Raw genomic sequence first — 21504 nt, forward strand, 5'->3', positions numbered from 1 at the left:
TCACCCAGATTGTATTGTTTCTGGCAGAAGGGGGTAAGTCCCCCATGAAGTTGGTTGGAATGTGCGTCCAAGGTTCCTCTGGTACAGGCAGAGTTTGGAGGAGACCCCAGGGATGTCCGGCAGGAGGTTTTTGTCTCATGCAGGTGGCACAGGAGGCCACGTAGGCTTGGACATTAGCCTTCATGGTAGGCCACCAATAGAAACGTTGGAGCATGGCTAATGTACAGCCTTGCCTGGGGTGGCCGACCAGATGGGAGTCATGTGCCCACTTTAGTAATTTCTTCCTCATTCCCAGCGGCACCACTGTTCTCCCAGCAGGGATGGCATGAGTGGTCACTAACACCACCTTCTCCGGACTCATGATGTGACAAGGTTCGTCGGGTACATCCACCATAGAGGAGCGTGAAAGGGCATCTGCCCTAACATTCTTTTCTGCAGGACGGTATTTTAGTAGGAAGTCAAATCGGTTGAAAAACAATGACCACCTCACTTGTTGGTGATTAAGACGTGTCGTTGGGCATGTCGTAGATATTCCAAATTTTTATGATCGGTATACACCGTTATTTGGTGCTGCACGCCTTCCAGCCATGGATGCCACTCCTCAAAGGCCAATTTTATAGCTAACAATTCTTTATCTCCAATTCCATAATTCTTCTTGGTGGGAGAGAATTGTCATGAGAAGAAAGAGCAGGGATGGAGGACACTGGCATCGCTGTATTGGCTCAGTACTGCTCCCACGCCGACGTCGGAGGCATCAACCTTGATGATGAAAGGATGCAGAGGATTGGGATGACGAAGACAAGGCTTGGTTTGGAAGACTTCTGAGAGTTTGGAAGGCTGCTACAACCTCAGCAAACCATCAGATGGATCAGCCCATTTTCTGGTCATGGCCGTGAGTGGTGCTGTTAGGGTGGAATAATGCTTGTAAAGCCAAGGAAACAGCGTAATGCTTTTAAGCCAGTGGGTTGAGGTCACTCTTGAATGCTTTTCAGCTTTTGAGGGTCCATCTGGAAGCCGTTCTTGGAAATGATGTACCCCAGAAAGGGCACTGACTTCTGGTGAAAAGCGCACTTCTCAAGCTTCGCATAAAGGCGATTGTCACGTAGCCTTTGAAGTACCTTTATCACATCTGCCTGGTGTGTCTGGAAGTCCTGAAAGAAAATCAGGATGTCATCTAAATATACCACCACACACTGGTACAGTAAATCTCACAGAATATCATTCATCATATTCTGAAACACCGCTGGTGCATTGCACAGTCCAAAAGGCATGACTAAGTATTCAAAGTGTCCGTCACGGGTGTTAAAAGCTGTTTTCCATTCATCCCCGTGACGGATTCAGACCAAGTCGTAGGCCCCTTTTAAGTCCAGCTTAGTAAACACCTTGGCCCCCTGGAGTCTTTCGAACAGCTCGGTTATCAATGGTAGAGGGTAGAATCCTTGATGGTGATTTCATTGAGAACTCTGTAATCGATACAAGGGCGAAGGGATCCATCTTTTTTTCCAACAAAAAAGAACCCCGTGCCAGCTGGGGATTTAGAAGGTCAAATGAACCCTTTTTTCAGGTTTTCTTGGATATAGGCTGACATGGCCTCAGTCTCTGTTATTGAGATGGGGTATACCCTTCCCTTGGGAGGCTCCGAGTTTGGCTTGAGATTTATTGCACAATCGAAGGTCCTGTGCGGAGGTAACACGTCCGCTGCTTGCTTGAAGAAGACATCCTGAAAAGACACATATTGCGGCGGTAGGCCAGGTAATGAGGGAGTTGTTGACATGCAGGGCAGCGGTGAAACTTTGGCTAGACAATGATCATGGCAGCCAGGACCCCACTCAGAAAGCTCCATGGTGGTCCAATTGAACTGAGGTGTATGTATCTGTAGCCACTGTAGGTCGAGTACCATGGGGTGAATGGCCTTCTCAAGGAGCAGGAAGGAGATGTTCTCAGTGTGTAAGGCCCCAGTGCGAAGGCATATGTGTTGCGTGGTAAGCGAGACATCCCCTCAAAGTGGTTCTCCATGTATAAAAGACAGCAGTAGGGGGATAGCTATTGGTGTAGTGGGAATTCACAGATGGTCTGCAATACCCTTAGTATAAAATATCCTCCCGCACCTGAGTCCAAGACTGCGAGTGTTGAAAATTCAAGGCCTCCAGAGATGAGAGAGATAGGGAGAGATAATGGAGGAGAAGGTGCAGTTAGACCTAGGAGAAGTCCTCCAGCAGGCCTTTTCCCGGACAGATGGGGCAGGTCTGGGCAGCATGGCCGGATTGGCCGCAGTACATACAGAGACCTGAGTGTCTGCGAAAACGTCTCTCTTTAGAGGTCAGGTGACTGCGTCCTAACTGCATAGGTTCTTCTTCTTCTTCACTGGGCGCAGAAGATTGGGCTGAAGTAGTGTGCATGGCACGAGGGTGATTACCTCCCGTAGACTGCCTCTTGTGACACTTTGCTTCTTGAGTCCGATTGCATATCCTGTGATCAACTCTCCCAGCTAAATCAATGAGAGATTCCAAGGTGTCTGGCAAGTCACAAGCCACTAGTGTGTCTTTTATACAGGTGTTGAGGCCCTCTAAAAATATAGCTTGTAGACACCCCAAGTCCCAATGGAGTTCAGATGCTAGTGTCTTGAATTCAGTAACATAGACTGGTAAAGGCTTCCTTCCTTGTTGAAGGTGAAGAAGAGTAGACCCTGTGATGGTCTGACGTGCTGGATCATCAAATACTGATTTGAACAGGTTCAAGAAGTCAGTCAGATCATTTAAAACAGGGTTGCTGTGTTCCCAGAGAGGTGAAGCCCAGGCCAGGGCCCTTCCATCAAGTAGCGATAGAATATAGGTAGTCTTGGAAACAGCATTGGGAAAGTAGTTCGGTTGCAATGAGAAGTGCATACAGCACTGATTAATAAAACCCCTGCACATCTGGGCATCACCAGAGAAGCGTGTAGGAGCTGGAAGAGGTACAATGGTGCAAACTGCAACCACTTGAGGGGAAGAATCTTTCTCTGGAACCGTCAACTGGTTGAAAGCATCGGCTAGTATCTCCAGAGATTTCTGTTGCTCTGTAATCTGATGGACCAGGCCAGGAATGACCTGTAAGGTTGCGAGCTGAACCGGGTCCATGGAGTTAGAAATCTGCTGTACTTTGGACATTGAGGCGTGGGTCCTTGGACACTGCAAGAGATGGCACCTCCCACAGGGCAGAGCCCTGCGGGGACTTGCAGTGATAAGCTAGCTCCGAGCAGAGATGGACACAGAGAAGTTAGTTTTTATTATACTGCACAAGCATTTACACACATAATTTGTGGCTTTTTAAATACATGTTGCTCATGCACGACCCATGTATTCATGTATATGGGCCTTTAACGCGAGCAACACTTTTAAAATTCATCTCATACTTTTTAAATCAAAAGTATGAATGTAAATTCTAACCCTGCATCCCCAGAATGCCTCTTTTTTGCATGCATAAAAATATCCACAAAATTGAGTTATGTGCATATTTTTTAATGTATTGACTGTCATTTTTTAGTGACCCATTTGCCTGCATAAAACAGTGTTTTATGCATGTAAATGGCTTTGAAAATTACCCCCTGTATGTATGCTTGTATCATGTATGTGTGATGGTTGTATTAATATTCAAGTGTGTGATGTGGCTCTAAAAATATTTTGGTCAAAGACAGAATAAAAAAAACGGGTCTTCTTTAAAAGTTTACATACCTCTGGTATATACAGTATAGGTAATATCAAAAAAGTTTAATTTAAGACTCTAGTCAGTTCATTCAAATATTAGGGGAACTGGAGGTAATAAACAATATGGATCAGTAGCTCAGAAATTTTCACTTCAGTTCATTTTTCCATTTCAGGGACTTCTGTTTGCCATTTTTTGGTTTGTTTAATTTTTTTTTTGTTCCGTTCATTTCCAAAACTGAAAAATAAAAACATTAAACTCCAAACTAACTCCTAATGTTAAAAAAAACCTCAAACCTCCCTGAGGCACTCCAATCCCCTTCCTGCCCTGTAAAATCAAACCTGGAGCCTCCCTAGGTCCCTCTGACTCCATCCCTGCTGTAGAAATTGAGCCAAAGGCCCAGGTCTACTTGGCTGAGCTGAACTGTGTCCAGCCGCAGCCGGGGCCTTTTTAGGTCTTTCCTACCCTCTAGAAATGTATGCCAGGGCTGGAGACCACTCTCCCCAGCCCTCACTAACCCCAGCCCCCACTTACCCTCTTTCTGAAAGTACAGATAAAAAAGATAGAAAGGGTAGGAGCAAAATCCATTCTCTCCTGCCCTGTTATCCGGTTGTTTAAAAATGGTGCCAGTGGCCTGAACGGTGGTACCAAAGTGATATCACCTTGACACCTGTCTGAAGTGTGCATGGTACCATTAAGTTGTAGCCCTGGGCCTCATATTTTATTTTGCAGGGTGTGATGGTGGTTACAGTGCTTCTGGGAGAACGTTTTGTTTGTTTGTTTGTGTGGTGCACTAAAACAAAAATACCTGAAAATTTTCAGGTATTTTCGTGAGAGACCATTTTTGGTTTATTCCAATCCAAAAATGTCCTCATTCATTCCGTTTAATACAGTTGTCTATAACAAATGCTGATCCCTAATAAACAGTGTGCTGGATGTAGAAGCTATCTCATCTGAGAAATCAAAGAAGTTATTGTCTATGACAGTGCCTCCAAGCTCACAAAATTCTGCAGTTGCCGAAATAGCATAATTAGCCTGTTACTGCATAATTTACATTCTGCTGCTCAGTCTAGAAACTGGGAGCTCCAGCACTGAATAATTCAATCATCTGGAAGAAGTAATTTTGTGTCTGTAGGGCTCCTTCAAACAGCCTGCTAGTCCTTCTCTTTCAGCTTTCTCTGCTTTCTCGCTCTAGTCCCTCTCCTCCAAGGCATCCTGCAAGCAACGAGGGAGGGGTGGGGTGAGGAAGCGATTGAGGCAGAAGATTAAACTGGAGCAACAAGGGAAGAGAGAAGAACCTCTCTGATCTAGTCCCTCTCCCCCCTCCCTGTTCTGAAGGTAACAGCATGGGAGGGGTGAAATTGGAATGGACAGAGCAAGCTGACTGAATGTTGATCTATCAAAAATCTCTAAAATCAAGCCAAATATGATTTAGATATAATTCTTAGATGGAATGATGTCACATTAGAAGAATTTCATCTTAATACAAAGGTTCTCCCAGCTGACAAAGTCCTAAATGTGTTATAGAAGTCTGCAGCTTCTTCTGTCCCACAGTTAACAAAAATAGCATTAATTGTAATTAACAGCCAGAGAAATTCTGCTGATGGCGAGAACAGCTTCAGGATACATAAGATCATAGGAAGACAGCAAGGGCTTTCTCTAGAAAATATAAAAAGGATGGTTGCACTGTATTTCAATTAAAGAGTATGTCATAGTTAAAAGTTTATAACATATCTTTACTTGATAAATAGTTCACTTTTGTACATGGTAAATTTTCTTTTTATACATAGTTTAAAAATTGTGTTAAAACAATGTGAACAATTTTTTAAAATTGCTTTTGCATAGTGGAAGCTGTGAAGCTTTTTTTTTTTTCAATTCTTTATTTATAACATTTTTTACATTATACAAGTATCCACTTTAGTAATTGCTTAAGTACAGAAAGGCAAAAGCTATATTAGAATAGGCAAAAAAGATTCAATAATAATTAAATTAAAATTTCTGCTCTTAATATAATAAAAGAAATAGTGGAGAGCTTGGTAATAAAGGAGCAAATAAAAAGAAATTCCAAATATAAGAAATAGTGGAGAGCTTGGTAATAAAGGAGCAAATAAAAAGAAATTCCAAATATCTCAGTTATATGGTGATCTGAACAGGTCCGTCACTATTCTTTTAACTATCACACAAGCATTGGAACTAAGTTGGAGGGGTATGTGAGTTCAAGAAGGACCTCAACGGTAATGGTTCCATAAAGATAAAAACCTGTTCCTGATAATATATGCAACACTTACAAGGATAATTTAATTTAAACTTTGCACCTCCTCTCTCATGTGACACCTCCTCTCTCATGCTCAAAAACAATTTTCTTCTAGCCTGCGTTTGTTTAACTAGGTCAGGGTAACACCATATCTTGTATCCAAAAAATAGTGCTTGACTATTCTGAAAGAAATACTTAAAAATATTATTTTTATCAATCAAGAAGGCAAAGGAGACTAACAGTGATTTCCTTTGAGCCACAACCAGTTCTCATGATGAATCCAAAAGTAATGAAAGATCAGGCAATGATGGTTCATCTTGATTACCAGAGACTGGTTGATTTGAATATAGGTAATAAGCCTTTGTTATTACTGGCTTTGTTTCCTCCGGGATTTTCAAAACAAGTGCAATATAGAACTTGAACAAATCCAATGATGTAATGTTTTTCAAAACTGGAAAGTTCAAGAAATGTAAATTATGAGCCCTCATGCTGTTTTCAACTCTTTCCAGCCTTCTATTTATTCTATCTTCACTTTGGATCATAGTAGTCTGAACCTTCTCCATTTCAGACATACGAGCCTCCATTTTTTCCAATTTCTGCTTCTGCTGCACTATTTCTTCAGCATTATAATTTACTTGATATTTAACATCCATAACTTCCTTAGTTAAATTCAAAATTGCCTTTTCAAGCATTTGGAGAGTGCCCCATATCGTCGCCAGAGTTATTTCCTTTGTAGGTTGCAATATTAAATCCAGTTTAGGAACTTCTCGAGTCCCAACAGCCCCTCCTCCACCCAATGCTCTGCCAGCGCTTTCTCCCAGGTCGCCAACATCAAGTCTCACAGAGAGATTCAATCCCTCTCCCTCTCTCACTCGAGACTGTACCTTCATCTGAGACTCCACGGTGGTAAGCCCTTCAGCTATTTCGGTCGGGTCGGCGGCCTCCTTCTGCGTCATCATTTCTGCTGGACCTGGTGGCGCTGGTCTCGTAGGTGATCCATAGGTGGTTAGGGAGGATGGCTCATGCTCCGTGGCCAGCCCTCCAGCGACTTGGTCTTCCGGTGTAAGTGGCAGTATTGCTGGAAAAATGGAAAAAAGCTGCCAATTCGGGATTGAGATGTCTGCAGAGGTGGAGAGGTATTCTCTACACCTCTTACCCGAGCTTTCTCTTTAGTATGAGGCATAGAGGCAATAAAAAAATGCTGCAATGTCAGGAGCCTCTCTCCAACACATCCACTCAGAGCGCCATCTTGGAAGCTCTCTCGGAAGCTGTGAAGCTTTATGCAAAATTATTAAAATGTGCCACAAAATAGGGATGTACAGTCACAAAAGTTTTGGTTTTATTTGTTTTTTCTATTTGTTTTATTTTTATTAGAATTTCATTTCCATTTAGTTCAAATTAAATTAAACAGTGGACATAAATAAAAAATAGTTATGTGCTAAATCCATTTGGTATACATTATTTAGATTTAGGGCACACTATTTTGATTTAGTATGCACTGATTCTTTTAGTGTGTTACGAGCGCGACCTCCAACAGCCGTTACTCTCCAAGGCACGGAGGTGCGGTCATCTCTCAAACAGGGTTGTGAGCCCTTGGGCCACTGCATGAGCCAGGGAGGAGCCCCAAGCCACACTGTGGGAGATGAGCTGGTATGAGCAATGGTAACAAAGAAAAACATGGCTGAAGCAAGGACCAGGATACAAGGTCCGACCCTCAACAGGACCTGCACACCCCGGACAACCAACAACGCAATGTTAATTGATGAACAGTCCTCCGACCGTTCCAAGCCCTTCTGGACCTGCCACTGCATACGGCAATGGGTGGCAGGCCAGACAGAGGACGAGGGCAGACAGAGTCCTTGGAACACAGAAGACTTGTGACCATGACTGACACGGACATCACAGATGAGGGCTGATGCGAAGACATCAAGGACGAGGGCTGAAGTGAAGACATCACAAACAAGGCGAGAAGCAAAGATCGCAGATGAGGGCTGAAGTGAAGACGTCACAAACGAGGCAAGAAGCTGGGAAGGTAGACATTGGCACTGTCTCTCAGGGTACCCTACACAGCCCACCTTCACAGGCGGACCCAATGGGCTGGTCGTGGACCACCCTGTCCCACTGCGTACCTTACACAGCCTGAGGAGGCTGGTCATGGACCACGCGGAGAGCGGGACGAGCGCAGGAAGGAATCCAGCTGAGGCGAGACTCCGATGATGGAGCTGGAGTCATCCGGAGAACCACAAGGTCTGTCAGGACAGGAAGGCTCAGGAGCGCAGGACATGAGTCCACTGCCGGCAACTCCAATGACAGAGACGTGTCACCCAGAGATCCAAGGAGCCGGCAGAACAAGAAGGCTCAAGAGCACAGGAACAACACATCAGGAAGGCTGAAACATGAGGAAGCCTTGACGAGGGACCTCTGGAACATTGAGACATCTGAAGACACTGACATCAAGATCAGGAACAAGACACATGAAGACAAAACGGTAGGCACCAGGAACACGAAGACATCTCAATCCGAAGATGGACATCAGGACTGAGAACAAGGAACATGAAGACACTGAACAAGAAGCCATCAAAGCAAGAGAAGACCATGGAGGACCTGGACCAGTCTGAAGACACAGGCAACTGTGGAACCCGATCCGAAGGCGATGAGAAACTGAAGAAGAATCCCTTTTATAGGGTTAAAGCAGGAAGTCATCATTGGGAAGAGCCAGCAACACTTCCTGTGGCTGGCCCTTTAAATGCTGTGAAGAGGCGCGCGCCAGTACCTAAGGAATGCTGAAGACAGATGCAGCACCACGGACAGTGGCACCCGGCCGCACAGGAGCAGGCAGGCTTCGGGGCGGCCTTCAGGCCGCACGATGACGTTGGGGCGGCAGCTGGCCTTCCCCTGCTGCTCGAAGAGGATCCCTGACGGTGGCTCCTTGCCGCAGAATGCTGGCAGGTGCGGCCTCCAGGCCACAGGTTTCAATGGCGGCACCAGGCCGCAAAGAAGGCAGAGGAGGCAGGCAGAAGCAAAGACAGCCTCTCTGCCCAGCGAGGACCCCAGGAGCGGCTCCCTGCCTCGAAGGAGGAGGGGCAACGTCGGCCGCGGCCTCTGGGCCGCGGAGGCATTGATGGCAGCCACGAAGGACGGCTCTCGGCAGGCTCAGCCCTGGAGCGCAGGGCCGAAGATGGGGGCAGCGCCCAGGCCACGGAGAAAAGTGTTGGCAGTGTCCCGCCACAGGACTAAGCTCTGTTGGCGGTGTCTCGGGCAGGTAGGTGGCGAGGCCTGCTCGCGGAGAGAAGCTCCGTGGGCAGGAATCATAACATAGTGCACACTAAAAATATTAATGTATACTAAAACCTGATAACAAATCAAAAGAAAGCCTATCCGTACCACATAACTGTCACAGAATTTTGAAAATCTGCCACAAAATTGTTAACTTTTGCCTCAGAATCTTGAAAATACTGTAGCAGAAAACCAGGACCTGTTGTTTATGGCCATACATACAAATATAAGACATTCATATCCCACACCCCTTATAATTCTGTTACTGTTTTTGCCTTCATTTCTACTGGAAGACAGTTCCCTTCATCTCTTTCCTCCTGTGTAAACTTTGGACTCTAGTAGCGACTTGCTATTTTTCATGTTGGCTGTCACTTTTATAGAATATTCTCATTGTCTTGATATCTATCCTGCCTTTTTTTCTCTTGTAGAGTACCAAGGGGTCTAATATGGAAGAAATAGCATTTTCTATATAAATATAGTAGGAGAATGAAACTATGTAAGTCCCTTTCCTACCTTCAGGAGAAGAAGATTCATTGAAGGCCACTTGCTCAGAGCTTTTCATCTGGAACAGAGTAATGTGGTGGGTAGGAGGCAGAGATAATCACCTACACTAGGAAAACTCTCAGCAACATGGAGATGCTGGATGATCAACTGCTTGGCTGTCCCCATAAGATATCATTGACCCAAAAGATATTGGAATCCAGGAGTGCTGCTGTAAGCAGTTGTCCTCACTATCAGTGTGGGTCAAATAAATGGAAAATGATAAATCATACCCCTCATCTCTGATCTGAAGTGACTCCAGCATAGCCTCCGGCAGCATTCTGTTCCAAAGACCCAGAATAAAACTTACTCTAACTCTGGACTTACTTTTATAGGACCTCTAATGGGGACTTCCTGTTGCACTGGCTGAGGACATCACATTTTTCATCAGTCTAGAAGTTTTACAATCAGCCAGCATCTTAGCAAGATGTTTCCTGGTGTCCTTGTGCACCATTGTGTACTGCTATTGGTGGCTTGGGTCTTGCTCTTTGCTTTGTCTTCTCTGTGCTCTATTCCTTGTCCTGTTCCTTGTCTGCCTGTTCCCTGCTTTTGCCTTGTTTGCACCCTAGTCCTTATCACCTTGATTTGTCCTTTGTCTCTCAGTTTCCTTTGGCTTAACTCCCTAGTTCTGACTTTGGCTTGGATCTTATCTCTGCTGCCTGCCCTGACTGCTGTCCTGGACTCTGTCTATTCTAGCTTACTGCCTGGATCTGACCCTTTAGTTGGACGACCATTCTTGCTACCTACGTGCCCTGACCCTAGCATGTCTTAGACTCTTATCTTGTTCTCAGATGTAGGGCCCCACCAAAGTCTTGCTGGCTGCCAGAACCCAAAGGCTCAACCCATGGGGAGGTGGTTGGTATAGGCAGGGCCAGCAGAAGCACTAGGCAAGCTAGGCCTGGGCCTAGGGTGACGACCATTAGGGGACGCTGCTGGTGTCGTTCGCAAGCCAATGAGGCAGATGAGGTAGTCGCTTCTGGTGGCAGAATTTTAAAGGGGTAAAAAGTACCCCCTTCAAAATTCTGCCCAGCCTATGCCTCACCCTGCCTTCCCCCCTCATCGTGCCACCCTCCCGACCTGCCCAAGACTCATGAAAACCCCTGATAGTCCAGCGGGGGGCCCAGGAGCGATCTGACACTCCCAGGCCGTCGTTTGCCACTAAACAAAATGGTGCCACTCGCCTTTAGCTCCTATCATGTGACAGGGGCTACCAGTGCAATTTGGCTGGCCCATGTAACATGGTAAGGGCTAAAGGCCACCGGCACCATTTTGATTAGTGACAGCCGATGGCCCAGGAGAGGTATATTGCTCACGGGCCCCTCACCTGACCACCAGGGGTTTTTGTGAGTCTTGGGTGGGGTCGGGAGGGTGGAGGGATTATTTTATTTAAATTTGAGTGGGTGGCACAGGGGATGGGGGAATGGCAGCATGTTGTCTCCGCCCCTAGAGTCAGGGCTGCGACCAGGGGTGGGGCGGAGTGGGGGGTATCGGCATGACCGGGAGGGGTGGCGCAAGGCAGAACATGCCTAGGGTGCCTAATCCCCTTGCACCGGCCCTGGGTATAAGTGAGGCTCCAATCAGGCCTGCTACCAAGTCTGTTTGCCAGCTGCTGGCATAGGTTTTGTGCGTTTGCCTATGAGGCTGTATCAAATACATTGCCTCACCAAGGGCTCATGCTGATCTTTACAAGAGTAAAAGTAAGAAGTATCCACAAGAAGTTCAGGCACCTGTGGAGCTGAGTGCAGAGTTAGAAAAGATGATTAGTCAAAATGTCAAAATATTGTAGCAGTTAGAAGTGATAAATGATGCCCTAGCAGGAATGAGGTAGGAGTTAATGCACATTTCAGATACCATAGAAATCCTAATTGATCACCTGAACTTGACAAGATGCCTGCTCCCCCTCTGTCAGATTCTTTATAAGCTCCAGAGTTGGTGTCCTATATTTATTTATTTGATTAATAGTATATGCTGCTTTTTAGGCACTTCAAAGTGGACTATATTCAGGTGCTATAGGTACCTAACCCTTTCCTGAAATTCAATCAAGACACTATGGAGTCCTCAGAAGGCAGCATCATATCAGATCATGTCCCTCTGTGACAAAGTGCTAGGGTGAAGAGAGAGAGTGAGTACATCAAGACGTGGGGAACTAGGCACAAATCCTGAATCTCTATAGATGTAAATATGCGGCATATAGTTATAAATAAATAACATAGTTTTACATTAAAAATTTAGCGTGACTAATCTGTCACGCTAAGGAATTATGTATGAAATATGTGCATAAAAACAGCATTATGGGGTAATATTTCAAAACATTTGCATGTGAAAAATTGGAAATTCTGCATTTAAGTAGTATGTAAGCATGCAAGTACTATTATGCAATAGTCTGAAGTATGCGTGTACTAGCATTGTGCATGTAAAAGTGAAAGGGAAAAAATGGGGCAGTTTAGCAGTATTCCAGGATGAGATTCAGAAGTTCATACCAACTTAGTGTTTTGTAAGTGGCATATGCACATCCATTACTGAACTTGTCCATACAAGTTTACACCTGCTAATCAGTGAAATTGCACTAGTATTTTTTTCTGCAGGTTTTAGGGCAGAGGTCTCGGTAAACTGATGAGAGTTTAGGGTGAAGTGATGGAGAGTCTGTGAATAACTCTAGGTTATTTTGTGCAAATGTTACAATTAATATGTATGCCAAATATATTTGTGTATTTTTAAGCATTAGGAAGAGAAATATGCATTTTCCCCTCATTACAAATATATGCATATACAGAAATATATTTATTATAAAATATCCTATAAGGAGCAATGTTTACAAAGCAAGGTAGAGCAAACAACAGCTCAACTCTTCTGAGCTATTACACTCAGTTAAATATGCTGCTAGGGATGTGCATTCATTTAAAACAAAAGTGCAAAAGATGACAAATAAGGCTAATGTGTTTCATTCAGGGAGCTCTGAACCAAATCGGGAGCCCTCCCTGATTGACACGAAACTTATCTGTTCATTTCATTTTAAACCAATGAATTGGGCCTAGGTCTAGGCCCATAAGAACATAAGAAAATGCCATACTGGGTCAGACCAAGGGTCCATCAAGCCCAGCATCCTGTTTCCAACAGTGGCCAATCCAAGCCATAAGAACCTGGCAAGTACCCAAACACTAAGGGGCGGATTTTAAAAAGAGCGCGAATAGCCTACTTTTGTTTGCGCTCCGGGCGCAAACAAAAGTACGCTGGATTTTAGTAGATACGCGCGGAGCCGCGCGTATCTGCTAAAAACCTGGATCAGCGCGCGCAAGGCTATGGATTTTGTATAGCCGGCGCGCGCCGAGCCGCGCAGCCTACCCCCGTTCCATCCAAGGCCGCTCCGAAATTGGAGCGGCCTTGGAGGGAATCCTCTAACGCCCTCCCCTCACCTTCCCCTCCCTTCCTCTACCTAACCCACCCGCCCGGCCCTGTCTACACCCCCCCTTACCTTTGTTGGGGGATTTACGCCTCCCAGAGGGAGGCGTAAATCCCCGCGCGCCAGCGGGCCTCCTGCACGCCGGGACGCGACCTGGGGGCGGGTACGGAGGGCGCGGCCACGCCCCCGGACCGCCCCGGGCCATAGCCACGCCCCGTACCCGCCCCCAAAACGATGCCGACACGCCCCGAAAACGCCGCGACGACCGGGACCGCCCCCGACACGCCCCCGACATGCCCCCCTCGGAGAACCCCGGGACTTACGCGAGTCCCGGGGCTCTGCGCACGCCGGTAGGCCTATGTAAAATAGGCTTCCCGGCGCGCAGGGCCCTGCTCGCCTAAATCCGCCCGGTTTTGGGCGGATTTAGGCGAGCAGGGCTCTTAAAATCCGCCCCTAAGTCTATTCCATGTAACCATTACTAATGGCAGTGGCTATTCTCTAAGGGGCGGATTTTAAGAGCCCTGCTCGCCTAAATCCGCCCAAAACCGGGCGGATTTAGGCGAGCAGGGCCCTGCGCGCCGGGAAGCCTATTTTACATAGGCCTACCGGCGCGCGCAGAGCCCCGGGACTCGCGTAAGTCCCGGGGTTCTCCGAGGGGGGCGTGTCGGGGGCGGGGCGGGGGGCGGGCCCGGTCATCGCGGCATTTCGGGGGGCATGTCGGCAGCGTTTTGGGGGCGGGTACAGGGGCGTGGCTACGGCCCGGTGCGGTCCGGGGGCGTGGCCGCGCCCTCCGTACCCGCCCCCAGGTCGCTGTCCAGCGCGCAGGAGGCCCGCTCGCGCGCGGGGATTTACGCCTCCCTCCGGGAGGCGTAAATCCCCGGAGAAAGGTAAGGGGGAGGTGTAGACAGGGCCGGGCGGGTGGGTTAGGTAGAGGAAGGGAGGGGAAGGTGAGGGGAGGGCGTTAGAGGATTCCCTCCGAGGCCGCTCCGATTTCGGAGCGGCCTTGGAGGGAACGGGGGTAGGCTGCGCGGCTCGGCGCGCGCCGGCTATACAAAATCCATAGCCTTGCGCGCGCCGATCCAGGTTTTTAGCAGATACGCGCGGCTCCGCGCGTATCTACTAAAATCCAACGTACTTTTGTTTGCGCCTGGAGCGCAAACAAAAGTAGGCTATTCGCGCTCCTTTTAAAATCCGCCCCTAAGTGAACTTAATAGCAGGTAATGGACTTCTCCTCCAAGAACTTATCCAATCCTTTATTAAACACAGCTATACTAACTGCACTAACCACATCCTCTGGCAACAAATTCCAGAGTTTAATTGTGCGTTGAGTAAAAAAGAACTTTCTCTGATTAGTTTTAAATGTGCCACATGCTAACTTCATGGAGTGCCCCCTATTCTTTCTATTATCCGAAAGAGTAAATAACTGATTCACATCTACCCGTTCTAGACCTCTCATAATTTTAAACATCTCTATCATATCCCCCCTCAGCCGTCTCTTCTCCAAGCTGGAAATTCCTAACTCTTTAGTCTTTCCTCATAGGGGAGCTGCTCCAGTCCCCTTATCATTTTGGTAACCCTTCTCTGTACCTTCTCCATCGCAATTATATCTCTTTTGAGATGCGGCAACCAGAATTGTACACATTATTCAAGGTGCGGTCTCACCATGGAGCGATACAGAGGCATTATGACATTTTCCGTTTTATTCACCATTCCTTTTCTAATAATTCCCAACATTCTGTTTGCTTTTTTGACTGCCGCACAACACTGAACCGACGATTTCAATGTGTTATCCACTATGACGCCTAGATCTCTTTCCTGGGTTGTAGCACCTAATATGGAACCCAACATTGTGTAATTATAGCATGGGTTATTTTTCCCTATATGCATCACCTTGCACTTATCCACATTAAATTTCATCTGCCATTTGGATGCCCAATTTTCCAGTCTCACAAGGTCTTCCTGCAATTTATCACAATCTGCTTGTGATTTAACTACTCTGAACAATTTTGTGTCATCTGCAAATTTGATTATCTCACTTGTCGTATTTCTTTCCAGATCATTTATAAATATATTAAAAGGTAAGGGTCCCAATACAGATCCCTGAGGCACTCCACTGTCCATCTCTTCCACTGAGAAAATTGTCCATTTAATCCTACTCTCTGTTTTCTGTCTTTTAGCCAGTTTGCAATCCACGAAAGGACATCGCCACCTATCCCATGACTTTTTACTTTTCCTAGAAGTCTCTCATGAGGAACTTTGTCAAATGCCTTCTGAAAATCCAAGTATACTACATCTACCGGTTCACCTTTATCCTCATGTTTATTAACTCTATTAATATGTTAATTGAAGTCACCCATTAATACCACACTACCAATTTGGTTAGCTTCCCTAATTTCTCTTAGTATTTCACTGTCCTTCTCATCATCTGACCAGGTGGACGGTAGTATACTATTATTATAATCTTCCCCGACACACAAGGAATTTCTACCCATAAAGATTCAATTTTGCACTTAGTCTCATTCAAGATGTTTTTGCCATCCCGGGATGGCATAACATTTGCCATCCCGGGATGGCATAACATTCAAGATGTTATGCCATCCCGGACATAAAGCGCCACACTGCCTCCCGGGTGCTCCTCTCTGTCATTGCGATATAATTTGTACTCCAGTATAGCACTGTCCCATTGGTTGTCCTCCTTCCACCATGTCTCTGAGATGCCAATTAAGTCTATGTCATCATTCACTGCTATACATTCTAATTCTCCCATCTTATTTCTTAGACTTCTGGCATTAGCATACAAACATTTCAAATTTTGTTTTTTGTTTGTATTTTCATTCTGCTTTTTAATTGATAGGGATAAGTTTGAATTTTTTAGCTCAGGTGAGTTTTTAGTTACAGGCACTAGGACTACTTTTCTTATTATTGGAACCTCACTGTCGGGATGCCCTAATTCTAATTCATCATTAGTATCCTTTGAAGATACCTCTCTCCAAACCATGCGCTGCTGAGTGACAGTTGGCTTTCCCCTTTGTTCTAGTTTAAAAGCTGCTCTATCTCCTGTTTAAAGGTTAGCGCCAGCAGCCTGGTTCCACCCTGGAAAATCACACCTTACCCTAGTATTCTCTCAACTCTTCTTTGCTTACTCTGGATCATCTGCTTTGTTTTTTAGCCTTTTCCATTTTAACGACTCCTCAGTTGCACAAATTTTTGTATTTGATTCAACCAAAAAAATGTACCCAGCAATAGTACCTGTAATGTAGAAATACCGATAAAAACTGATTTTGGGTAAACCCAAAGAACCCGTATTTAGTTGGAAAATAAATACCTAAATTCACAATTTATACCCCCCTCCCCCTGCCAAATCAGAAGCCCTAATTATTTGTAAGAACTTTCTTAAAATGCAGAGAAATGTGTGTATAAGAATCTTGGCCACAGCACATGTGAAAATCATCTTCTGGAGTCTCCTTATGTTCTGCTATGGTGTCCAAGTGTGGATAATAGAGTTATCTTTTAGTAGCCAAGGATGTGACAAGGACGTGGTATGCACAGAGTTCTTTTCATTCCAACTAAGTCTACTGATGATTTTGGTAAACCACCAAGCTAAAGGATCTCCTAGAGATTGGGATGGGAAACAGGAATATAAATTGTTAGTGAATATAACTATATAAAATAATTTAAAAACTTCAAGTAGATGTTAGAAAGATTTTTTTTCTCTTATTGTCTTTGTGGTAAAAGTTATACTGACAGATGTAAAATGCTATTATTAATAATTTTGTTTTGCAATGCAGCAGTATCACTTTTAGGTATGTAGTTCATATAACAATATCAACAATAAGCAATTCTTAGTTCAAATACTAAATCTGTAAATCTAAGGAATTCCTAAAAATGATTTCTTATTACTCAAAGAATTACTATGTTATATTTCTGCTTTCTTTCAGATCAGAGTAATTATGCAACACGATCAACACTTAAATCGGATACGTTTTCTTTCCTGAATTCCTAATTAGTTTTTCTTAAGATTATTTCCTAATGTAGGAATGTGATCCTTTCTGAAAACATTGTGACTTGTTTTTCTTTTCAGGTTAAAGACTCTCCTGTGGATCTGGATTCAAGTTAGTGCTTTAAATTTGTTTTCCCTTTGTTTGCTTTTGCATATGTTCAGTTTAGAGATTTAATTAAATAGAAAAAAATCACTGACCAGAATAAATGTGTGGTGCATAAAATATCCCACACATTTAGATGCTTGAGTGCGTAATTCTGAGGATTCTAACCATTCTGACTGTGTTCCGGGATGCCATACATTTTGTTCTTTTAGAAGCTAGTACTTTGTCTTTACAAAACTCAACAAAGAAAATCCTAACTATACTTTCCCCAACAATCTTCTGTAAATGTTACTGTTAGTATCTAAGTTTTTTCCAGGACACCTTGGTGGGCTGTGTATAACGCATTACTGTGGTGAGAGAAAATAAAGATAGTGTATTTCCTAGTTATATTCAAGTTTCCTAACTCTCAAACTTTATTCTGAATTATCTTCCGATTGGACCAACTCCAGAAAATTCTCAATGAATTTTCTGTCACTGTGGTGCAACACAGCCCATTAATTACCATCCCTTTCTCTCACTTCTGCACATTGGCACTCTTTTAAGGTCCTGTAAACGCTGCTGCAGACTGACAGTACAAACTATGAATATTTCATTCTAAAAAATAAAAATTAAAAAAAAAAAAGAAACATGTAAAACTAGCTGTAGGCAACTGGGGAAGCTTGCGTCAGTTTCCCCTTTCAAGGAAACACTGCTTTAGTTTGCCAATAATTGATGTACTAATATGGGCCTTTCTTCCGTCAGTGTTTCAACTGGATGTGGCAGCTGATGGAAATTAATAGCCCAAGGGAGCCTTAAAAAGAAAAATGAGTTGTCACTCTGAGAGTTCAGTTACTAAAGTGGAGCTGGATTGCTATTTTACCAAAAGTTGTTTTTTACTCTTACTGTTTAGTTTTTTTGTAATTTAAAATGTATAGGGGTAGATTTTATAAATGTACGCGTGGGCGTACTTTTGTTCGTGCACCAGGCGCGAACAAAAGTACGCTGGATTTTATAAGCTACGCGCATAGCCGCGCGTAGCTTATAAAATCCGGGGTCGGCGCGTGCAAGGGGGTGCACCTTTGTGCAACCTGCGTGCGCCGAGCCCAGCGCGTGCTGCCTGTTCCCTCCGAGGCCGCTCCAAAATCGGAGCGGCCTCGGAGGGAACTTTCCTTCCACCTCCCCTCACCTTCCCCTCCCTTCCCCTACCTAACCCATCCCCCCAGCCCTATCTAAACCCCCCCTACCTTTGTTGGCAGATTTACGCCTACGGAAAGCAGGTGTAAATCTGCGCGCGCCAGCGGGCTGCTGGCGCGCCATCACCCGACCCGGGGGCTGGTCTGGAGGCCTCGACCACGCCCCCGGGCCGGCGCCATGCCCCCGGGCCCACCCCCGAAAAGCCGCATCACTTGCGGCCTGCCCCCGAAACGCCGCGTCACTTGCGGCACACCCCCGACACGCCCCGACATGCCCCTCCATGCAAGCCCCGGGACTTACCCGCGTCCCGGGGCTTGCGCATGCCACCGAGCCTATGCAAAATAGGCTCGGCGCACGCAGGGGGGGGTTGGGGTTGGGGTAGGTTTTCGGGGGGTACTCGCGTATCGTACGCACGTACCCCTTTGAAAATCTACCCCATAGGGTTTACAACCAATAAGAAATGCACTCTCAAATGTCAGCAGACAATAATAGTAGGTTATAAACAATGCCCAAACCCCTTCCCTAGCCAGTAACATCCTCTCTGTCCTTGAATAAGTGCAAGAGCAACAATAAAAGAATAGGGTTGGCAAGCCAAAACACCAATTGGACAGAAAAGATATTTATGAAGCATATTTCTTTAACTGGAGAAGATAAGGTTCCCAGGTACTTTCAAACTTTACCAGGGTATCATGTCTAAGTGCAGTTAGTTTTCCCATATACATACAAAACAGTACTAAGTCTCTGGCAATCCAGGGGTACAGGGACTCTCCAAAAGGCTGCCAAGGTGCATCTCGCTGCAATAATAATCAGCAGGAATAAGACATTTAATGAGGTGCTAACATTAGAAAGTGGAAGGCCCAGAAAAACGAATTTGGGGTCCTTCAAAACCAAAACATGGGTAATGTCCTTTGTCAGATCAGAACTCTAATATCAATATTTCTGGACAGAGGAACAATCGCACACTAGCACCATACCAAACTCCTCCTTAACATCTGAATACATTTTATATAGGGACTCAGACATAAGACACCACCTGAAAAATAACTTATACCCATTCTCATCTAATAGTGAAGAAAGTAGAACATTGTCCCACTGACAAGAAACATAAATCCCAGATATTTTCATCCAGTGATTCTGCAAGGTCAGTTTCCCAGGCCAACAAATGATGAGGCTTAACATCTAAATCCTCACTCAGTAACACATACAGTTTAGAAATAGTCCCCCTAATGTTACTAGCCTTATCACGACATCCTTTGAACGAGACTTTCCCTCTCAAAAGATTAGTTTTACCCCTCTAAGAATCCATAAAAGGTTTCAGCTGTAGAAAAGTTCAACAAACCTGCAGTCCCCTACACCTGACCCAACTTAGAAAGGCCCAGTTCCTCCCTACAACTAAAAGGTGGGTGAAACCAGCCCAAGGTGAAAATCCTTATTGAATCTCAAGGGAGGCTTAAAGAAAATAATCCCTATACCCCACCAACAAAGTCTTCCACATCCCACAGTTTTATAGTGCTGGTAGTATGAGGTGATAGAAAGGAAGGGATACTCTTAATTTCTTGGGAACTCATAATGAAGATCTAAACGGTACCCTACCTGCAATTGCCTACTCAGTTTGAGCCCGCTGTTTACAATCAATCGCCCTGTGCCAGTCAACTACTAGCTTCAACTGAAACAGGGAATCCCCCAAACCACCCAATAGTTTAAGTAAGTAAAAAAAAACCTTGCTAGCTACCCTAGAGGGCCTCCACCACCAGATAAAGCTAAAGATCCATCACTGAAGACACTCTAGGAACTGTCTAGAACTTAAATAGACAACATGTGAAAGAAATAGCCAATACAAGGCAAGATGTTCATCTTAATTGTAGCAGTTCTCCCCATCCAGAACATTTTTCCAAATCCTGCTAAACGTTTGAAACTGGAAAGTATCATTAGGATCTACCCCAATGTAACCCCTCAAATATTTTAACATATCTATAGTCCACTTAAAAAGAAATTGGATCTTTAAAAACTGGGTGCTACTATCTGGAAATGAAATGTTAAGGATCTCTGAATTCTCCATAGTATTCTTAAACCCTGAGACCCCCCTCCCCCCCCCCCCTCACACACACACACATCTTTAAATTTCCTCCAGCAAGGTTGGCAAGATGTCCTCCAGCTTGTTCAATTAAATAGGAGGTTGTCTGCAAAGAGGGAATTCATGACGCCACCTACTGAAATACATTTGAACCCTTCTTTATTCCTAACCCTGCCCATTAATGGATCCATTGCTAGATCAATAAATAGAGGGGATAGAGGACATTCCTGCCTGGTACCCTGCCACACCTGAAAAGTATCACAATACCCCTCCATTTATCTTAATACAAGAAACAGGCTCAGTACATAATTTACAAACCCAGCAGAGAAACGTATTTCCAATTTCCATCTTTTCCATGATTTAAAAACAAACAAACAAAAAAAAACAAAAAACTGCCAATGCACTCTATCAAATGCCTTCTTGACATCAATATAGAAACATAGAAATATGATGGCAGAAAAAGATCATATGGCCCATCTAATCTGCCTATCCATCCAGTCCATGTAGCCCTTACAATTACCATCACTTCCTCAGAGATCCCCTGTATTTATCCCATGCTTTCTTGAATTCAGATAGTTTTCATCTCCACCACCTCTCTTGGGAGGCCATTCCATGCATCCACTACCATCTCTGTAAAGAAATATTTCCTAAGATTACCCCCTTTCAACTTCATCCCATGACTTCTTGCTCTGCAGCCTCCTTTCTATTGAAATAGATTAGCCTCCTGGGGTATTTAAATGCCTGTCTCCCCTTTCTCATTTTTCCTTTAGGGTATACATGTTTAGATATTTAAATCTATCCACAAAAGTTTTAGAATGAAGATCACTGATCATTTTAGTGACTACTCTCTGGACTGACTTCAATGGGTTTATAACCTTTTGAAGGTGCGGTCTCCAGAATTGTACACAGTATTCCAAATGAGGTCTCCTCAGGGGCCTACACAGAGGAAATATCACCCCTTTTTTTCTGCTGATCATTCCTCTTCCTAGGCAGCCAAGCATCT

This window comes from Rhinatrema bivittatum, chromosome 1 (genome assembly GCF_901001135.1).
Source record: "Rhinatrema bivittatum chromosome 1, aRhiBiv1.1, whole genome shotgun sequence".
Taxonomy (NCBI): domain Eukaryota; kingdom Metazoa; phylum Chordata; class Amphibia; order Gymnophiona; family Rhinatrematidae; genus Rhinatrema; species Rhinatrema bivittatum.